The sequence below is a fragment of the Rhinolophus sinicus genome, linkage group LG02 (assembly GCF_036562045.2).
Source record: "Rhinolophus sinicus isolate RSC01 linkage group LG02, ASM3656204v1, whole genome shotgun sequence".
In the NCBI taxonomy this organism is placed as follows: Eukaryota; Metazoa; Chordata; class Mammalia; order Chiroptera; family Rhinolophidae; genus Rhinolophus; species Rhinolophus sinicus.
Window position 1 is genome coordinate 126,673,050 of NC_133752.1, and position 8,561 is coordinate 126,681,610.

Consider the following 8,561-nt stretch of genomic DNA (forward strand, 5'->3'; position numbering starts at 1 on the left):
GGAGAGGAGAAAAGTGTAGGGAATGCAGTTTTTTGGAGATAAAGTTTTCCATTTGCACCTCTACTCCCATCTAATTGAGGCCATTTGAGAGAGGGCAGCTTCAAGACAACTCTCATAAAGATGTAGGGTAACCATAAGAAAATACCACTAGACACTCACTCCTTGGCTGAACGATTGCTAAGCTGCAGAAATCTATCATTTCCGGATGGTGCCATTGCTTCTGAGATGGATCTTAGGAGAGCTTTGAGATGTCCCTTGAACTGTGGGGCATTCATGAACAAAAAGACCAAAGAATGGGGAGCCTCCTGTAGGGCCTATGCACGCAGGGCTTGAAGAGAATGTGATGCCTGGAAAGGAGATGGGCACAAATCTTGACTTCATTCCAATTCCCTGTGGCCCTCAGAGTTCACAGAAGAGGGCCTCAGCCATCCTGTTGGGCCAACGTGATAAAATATAGAATCCAGAGGAGGGGCTTGGATGTTACATCAATGTCAAGTTACTATACAAGCTTCTAAAGGCCTTTTCTCACTTATTTTCCTTACCTCTCACCAGTAGCAAACAATTCATGGGCTAGAAAAAGTCTCATGGATTATATTTTGAACACCATAACTTGCGTATACTCTGGAGAAGCACTTGGGATCAAATATAAAGAGTGCCATTTTAAATTGAACTGGTTTAATTTCAATAAACATGAGAAACCAGAAAGCTGTGAAATCTGTCCATGATAAAATTTATTGGAAGGGGGGAATTCAACAAAACAGATGCTGAAAAAAAGTGATTGAAGAAAAAAAGAAAACATTGTTTATGCCACAAGGTATAGAGATTCAATAAGCCCTTTATATATAATAATTCTAATTTTAAACTTGTCAACGTAAAAAATGTGAAAGACTGTAGAGAATTGTTATAAGAGTTTATTTGAGCCAAACTGAGGATATTGCTGGGAAACAGATTTCAAATACTCTAGAGAATGACAGTTTTGCAGTTCTTTTATACATTTGGAATTAAGGAAGGAACATAAAGTAGATTACATGAAAGTGGGAGAAAGCAAGGCAGAGGTTGGAGGACAGGATATTAACAAGATTAAGTGCTTTCTTAAGGGTGGTTATGCTTTCGGGTCTGAAAAAGAGGCGTTTCAAAGGTGTGCACAAGCACAATGGACAGGGCTTGCTTAAGACAAAGATAAACCTTTCACTAAAGAAGTTATAGGCCTGGAGTGTAACTACCCACCAAGACCTGCCCAGTTAGCAATTTACGATCAGATCATCCTGTGAAGTTATTTTTACTCACTGAAATTGTACATACCCCCCTTTTTCATCCACAAACTTATTTTATCCACATTTGAATAAGGACTTATCACAGCAATGGATTTGGTTCAACATATAACCAGTCAGGGTAACAACAGCCTTGTGAGATACTGTGGCTTATAACAAGAAAGATTTGGTATTCCACCATGTTCCTGGCACACAGTTCATAAAACACTTGAAAGTTCCTGTGATAAGAGCAAGAATGTGTCTTTTGTTATGTTGATGATGTGACTTTTGGAAACTAAGGTTGGGGGCTGGTTGCCAGTGAAGCCAACCATGTGATTAGAGGATTGAAACTTTCAGTCCCACCCCTTGACCTTCCAGGAAGGGAGAGGGGCTGGAGATTGAGTCCCACCAGCATTGGCAGATGATTTAATCAATCATGCCTATGCAATGAAGCCTCCATGAAAACCCAAAAGGACAGGGTTCAGAGAGTTGTTGGGTTGGTAAACACCCAGTGATGTGGAGAGAATAGCGCACTTTGAGAGGTCCTGGAAGCTCCACACCCTTTCCCCTTACCTTGCCCTATGCATCTCTTCCATCTGGCTGTTCCTGAGTTATATCCTGTTATAATAAACCAGTAATCTAATAAGTAAAATGTTTCTCTGAGTTCTGTCAGCAGCCATAGAAAATTAATGAACCGAGGATGAGGGTCTTTGGAACCTCTAATCTGGAGCCCGTTGGCCAGGGTCCCAACTGCAAGGCATCCAGCACAGTGAAGCTCATGCAGTGTTTCCTGAGTCTAAAACGACATATTCTCCTAGTGCTCTTCCTTACTTCCTGCACCATTTAAATAAATGCCTGGTTCAAGTCAGAGAGAAGCATACAACCGCTAAGAGAAATTTACTTTTACCAGCCTACAAAAGAAATGGGATAGGCTAATAGATAGAGGCCTGTTGTAGTTGTATGTTCAAAAATTTGCAGAAATGTATATGTTCAGGAAAAAATCGGCAGAAATTTGCCTATTGTGCTTAAGCAAGCTTTAGAGTTTATAATTTTCATTTCAAATATACTTTTCGAGATGGGTCACACTCAATGCAGCATCAAAAGACTTGCATTTCTTATTTAATATTGGACAGAAATACACCACAATGTAAAGATATCATTATCATGCATACCCTGACTGGAAATTGTTGAACAAAGTCGAACACATACTCCTTTTCCCACAAAACTGCTATGTAGAAAAGAGAGAGTAATGGCTCCTCTTTCTCTGGCCAGTGATTATAGTACTCACAACACCTATATTTATTTATTTGTTTATTTGTTTGTCTGTTTATTTATACGAAATACATACATCTGACAGTTGGTTCCAATTGTGGGAAACAGTAAATTTGATGAAAATTGTCATTAGTTACAATATACTGGGGAGAGGACCCTAGATGAAATTGGGGCTCTAAAGTTTTGTCTGCTCCACGATAGTCATGGTAAAAACTTTAAGACTAGTACATTTAAAAGGTGTAAGCCAGTCTCTTTTTCATTAGAGATGTAGACATCAATTCACCCTGATCATGGAATGTAAAGAGCGTAGCCTTTTAGTTAAATATAAAGTCATTACCCATGCTTTATTTTTAGAGAAAATTGTACCACTATTGAGTGAGTGTGTGTGTGTGACTTTGCTTTATAAGAATTGAGAAAGGACCCACAATTGGTAACAATTACAGTGAAAGTGTTTATAGGGGTAGATCCTGCTTTTGAGGGACCCAAAGCTTATATTGTGCGGAGGTCTAACACAAGACCTTTTTAAAAAATTACAAAGGTAACTTCTTACAAAGATGTAAAAGTGAATATTGATTTAGAATGAGCCTAGAAATCACAAGAAATTGGAAATATTCAGAAGTTGACAAATAACACAATATCCATATGTGCAACATAATTTTATTTATTAATGACCTGAGAATGCCTATAATATTTTTCCTGTTTTCATAGGACAAATATGTTTTCCATGGAGAGAATAGAAAGGTAATATAGCAGTTTTCTCTAAACCAGTTGATCAAAATTTATTTTTTATTTTTAGTAGTTTAGAAGTGTTTTTGATGACTTCATAACTTGATATTTGGGATGTCAAATTAATTTTTTTAGGATTGTGGTTAAATTTGACAGCAGGAAAACTTGCTGTTATATATAAGTCATAAATTCTCAGGGCAATTTTTGCTCAGCAACTTATCTTAATATTAATTATTTTTGACTTGACAATACTCTTTAAACAATTACTGGTGCCCTCACTATAGTGATACTGCATTATGAGTTTTTCAAAATTTACTTCTTCTGTCAGTTATTTCTGGTGAAATGAGCAAGAAATTTATATCTTTTCCCGTTTTGTCCAGGTGAAACACTTCCTTTTTATTAGATCATCTACCAAACCAAGAGCTTACTCATGACTTCCATTCAAGGTTATCTTTTTCTCTTAATGAATTACCCATTTGGATATGATCAGATTTTTGTTGTTATAATTCATTTCCAGATATCAAATTAATTTCTATTAAATTTTATCACTTATTTGTGACCTTTTCTCTTCATATTTCACTCAGGTGAATTGGAATGTTCTCTCAGTTTTTTTAGTAAATATATTTTAAAATAGCAAGAGAATATCCATATATAACCACATAAAGAGTCTATAATTTCTCACTTGTTTTATTAAAACACTCCAAACTGTCTTTCTAAATTACAACTAAAATGGAGTATCTGCAATTTAACGTGCCTTTGTCCCAAACTCAAAATGCTAAGGATGCTGTAGGGGAAGTATGAAGTGGGCCAGTCAGAGTGAAAACTGGTCTCGACAGATTAAATTGAAATGCTTTTTTTTTTTTTGCAAATTGTATAAAAAGCTGTGATGATGTGAAGTGTTTGCGGAGGCCTTTCTCAAGGCTTTGGAAGGGGCTACTGCAAGTGAGAGGGTCAAAGTTTTCAGAGTTAACTTGCCGGGCAAACTTGACTCTGGTTGGCTATGCATATGTTTTTGGTTTTTTGTTGTTTTTTAAATTAGTTTCAGGTGTACAAAGCAACGTAATAGTTAGACATTTACACCCCTCACAAAGTGATAATTCTCCCCAATCTACTACCCCTCTGGCATCGTATATAGCTGCTACAATACCATTAACAATACCATCCCTATGCTGTACTTTACATCCCATGACTATATACACCAGGGGTGCAAAAAAAATGTGTACAAGTGACATTTTGGTCAACGTTGCTCAAGCAGTAGTTCGCCATAATCAGAAGCGTCTGGATGCTGATGGTAACCACTTTGAGCACCTCTTGTAACTGCAGAAGTCAAATGTGACTGGTATTCATCTTTTAGTATCGGTATATATTGAGCATTACAATTTTAATAGTTTTTTTCCTTTGTTAAAATGTGCATACTTTTTTTGATACATATATATATATTTGGAGATATATAGATAGTTCACGAACTTAATTGTCAGAACTTCATATGCGTGTGTGTTTAAGAAAAAAGAAAAGGAAAGCTGTAGTCTTACTACTTAGCAATTGAGAAATATCTTGTGAAATATCAGTCTCCCCCCAAATTCCAAAAGTGACTCTTAATCTTGCTTTTCTCCTTTTTTGTTTCCTAACAATTGACCTCCCTTAGTATAGCTCTGTACACTAGAAATTAAGCAAAAGAAAAAAAAAATTCTGTCTGCATGTTGGAATATTCATGTTATAATAAAGGGGATATTGGAAGCCTCAAAGGCATTAAGAAAACAATTATTTAATCTAATACATGACCCACCTTCTGGTGAAATGAGAGACAATGGACTTCTGAAGCAAATTTGAAATACTCTTATTATTTTTTTAATGTGGCCCAGAAATTACGTATAGTTTTCCAAAGCTTTAAGGTGCACTTTTAAAGTGCAATTTTCTATCTGACCACCAGGTAGCAGACAAATGCCTTGAAAGACAGGTTCTTCAATCTGAAGTGAAAATGTCAAAAATTTACCACAAAAGGAACATAAATAAAGCCAAAGAAATATAGTGCATTGGTAAACACAATAGTTCTTTTGTTTGAAATGTAAAGGATGACAGAAGGCATATGCTAAAACAAAACATCTCAGCTGTTGTCCATCTCAATATATTTAAAGGTTTTATCAACTGTCAATTACTTTGTGGGTGTGGGGACAGAACCAGGAGTGCAGTTTCCAGGCTCTCCCCTCACGTGGAAGGGTGCCCACTCGGGTAGTAAATGGCCATCAACTGTGATTGGATGGCCACCAGCTGTGGCTAGTTGGCTGTCAGCTGTAACCAATGAGCCACTGGCCACTGATATAACTGCCGTGGCTACGCTAGCAGCAAATGGGGGCTAGCAAGTAGATGGTGGCTGAGCTAGCAAAAGCGGATTGCAGCTAGCAAGTGAGGTTGGTTGACAGAGAAGCAAACGGCAGGTTGCGGATCGTGTGGCTCCTGCTTCCTGAGTCTCCAACCCAGCTGCCAGAGAGACTACAGTGGTATGACTCCCCTACCTATGGCTCCCTGGGTGTTCCTTTTTGGCCTCACCATGTCCTGCGTTCTTATGTGGGGAGCAGGACTAGAGACCCCGCATGGCACCCTGCATGACAGTGGGTTTGGATCGAGGAGTCAGTGTCTCCTCTCTCTGAAGGTGAGCAAGTACTAATGAAAGGAAAAATGTACACAACTACCCTGACTGCTTCCTGGAATTACTTGACAAGATTAAAGAAAGGGAACCTGTAAGACATCACTGGAGCTAATTTGTGTCAATTAAGAGTTTAGTTTAGTCATTGGCACATTTTAAATTAAACTTTAGTCCATCAAATATAAAATCAATAAAATCATAGTAAGGCAAGCTTAAACAAATTATTATTTAATACACAAGATCAACATGATATGTGCCTTTAATTTAATTTAATCACTTAATGTTATAAAAACCACCCCTGGGTTTTATTTAAACAGGCTTATTGCAAAGAATAATTAGTCTTAGGTAGAACTGAGCTCGGAAAGTTGTCTTTGAAATCAGAGAGTTCTAATCTTCCTCCTCCCAGTTCTTTTTTTTTCTTCTTAGTTTCAGATATACAAAAAAATGTAATAGACAATTATACCCCTCACAAAGTGATAACCCCCCTCCCCCAATCTACTACCCCTCTGGCATCGTATACAATTCCACTGACTCTACTCCCTATACTGTACTCCACATCCTGTGACTATATATATATATATATATATATATATATATATATATACACACACACACATATATACATATATACATATGTACATATACACATATATACACACATATATGCATATATATACATGTGTACATATGCATATATATACATATATATACATGCGTACATATGCATATAATACATATATGCATCTTAAATTATATTAACGTTCATTATTATTCCCCTTCCAGTCTCCCAGTTCTTTAACTTAGCACTCTGTAACCCCAGCCCCATCTTCCCTGAGTGACAAGTGTACACGACTGCTCCTCCCTCCACTTCTCAATACCTGTTGCTACAACCACAAGTAAAAGACATAGTGATGGGCTTTCAATGTTACTTTTCTGAGCACTGACTGCATTTTTATAGGGTTTGAATACTTAAGCTGAACGGAGAAGTGAGAAGGTACAGAACTTTAGACTCAGAAGTCAGGATGCTGCGTTTCAACCCCAGCTCTGCTCCTTACTAGTAAATTGTTCAACCTCTGTATAGTTTCTTTTCCTCTTTTGCAAAATGGGGGAAACAGTTCTAGGACCTAGCTCATGGGACTGCTGTGAGCCTTAAGTGAATTCATGAGACAGTGTGTCTGGCATGATGCAAACTCTTAATGAGCGTTAGTTGTATGTCTTCATTACAAGGGAGGTTTTTTTTATAACCCCTTCTCAGGTGACCAGAATCATTACGCCTGGCACGTTTTCTCTTAAATAGGCCAGAGGTTTCTGAGCTTGACTGTGATTAATGCCTAGAATGCACTTTAAAAGGACAACTGTTCATGATAATTGTCATGCTGTGTAGCCCCATGCAAGTCATCCAGCATTTTCCACAAATCAACCTCTTATTTTGTAAAGGGAAATTATTGACTAGACAGACAAGTATTGTATTTACTGTAGTCTCAAAGCTGTTTCACAATTAAGAAGTCTAAGGTAAGATCTGAGATTATGAATAGATATCTCAATCCCTGCACACCCCAAATTCAACTCCTGACCAACCCACCCCTGCCTTCAGCACCCTTATGTCTCAGTATATGGCAGCTCCACCCTGCCAGTTTTTTTAAAGCCATATTCACCGGAGTGACCCCCAACTCCACTATTTCTCTTACATCCCACATCCAGTCTGTTAAAAAATCGTGTTGCCTCAACCTTCAGAATATATCCAGGAGCTGACCACTTTTCACTAATTCCGTTGCCATCATCTTGGTCTCAGCTACCATCTTTTACTTGATTTCTGTAATAACTTTCTTAACTGGTCACCCTTACTCCACACCCTCACCCCCAATCTATTCTAAACACAGCAGTCAGATCCTTTAAAAATAGAAGTCAGATTGTGTCACTTCTCTGCTTGGAACTCTGTAATGACTCTTCACTTGGACTAAAAACCACGATTCATACGAAATCTTTCAAGGCTTTCTGCGACCCAGCTCTCACTTACTTATGTTCTACCAGCCTCCATCAGCTCACTCCCCTCCATCACATCGGCCTCAGTGCTGTTCCTCAAAAATCCCAGACAAATCCACCTTCAGGCATTGGAGCTAGATTTTCTCCCTTCCCAGAATATTCTCCCCCAGACAACTGTTGAACTAATTCCTGCAGATCCTTCAAAGCTTTGTTCAGGTCTTATTTTCACAATGTGGTCTCCCTTTAAATTTGTGTGTTTATCCTTGCAATGTCCACACCCTTCACCCTCCCCACCCACACTACCCTGTTCTACTTAGTCTTGGGTTCCATAGTACTCATTACCTTCCAACAACCTCTCTCTCCCTCTTTCTCTCTCCCCCCTTCCTTCCTTCTCTTTCACTCCCTCATTTATGCTGCTTATTTTATTTTGTCTATTTCACTTCACTGGAATATAACCTCCATAAGGGCAGGGATTTCAGTCTGTTTTATTTATTGATGTGTCCCAAGCAAATAAAATACTCAATAAATATTTGCTGAATGACTAAATTAGAGTGGGAGAAGAAAAGGTTTATTGATCACTGTTCTCAGCACTTAAACATACAGATTTACTTGTTTTTCTCTTTTATATGAGATTGGCAAAAATCAAGCCTCTATTAACACAGATTTGTGTCATCATTTCTTGTCTA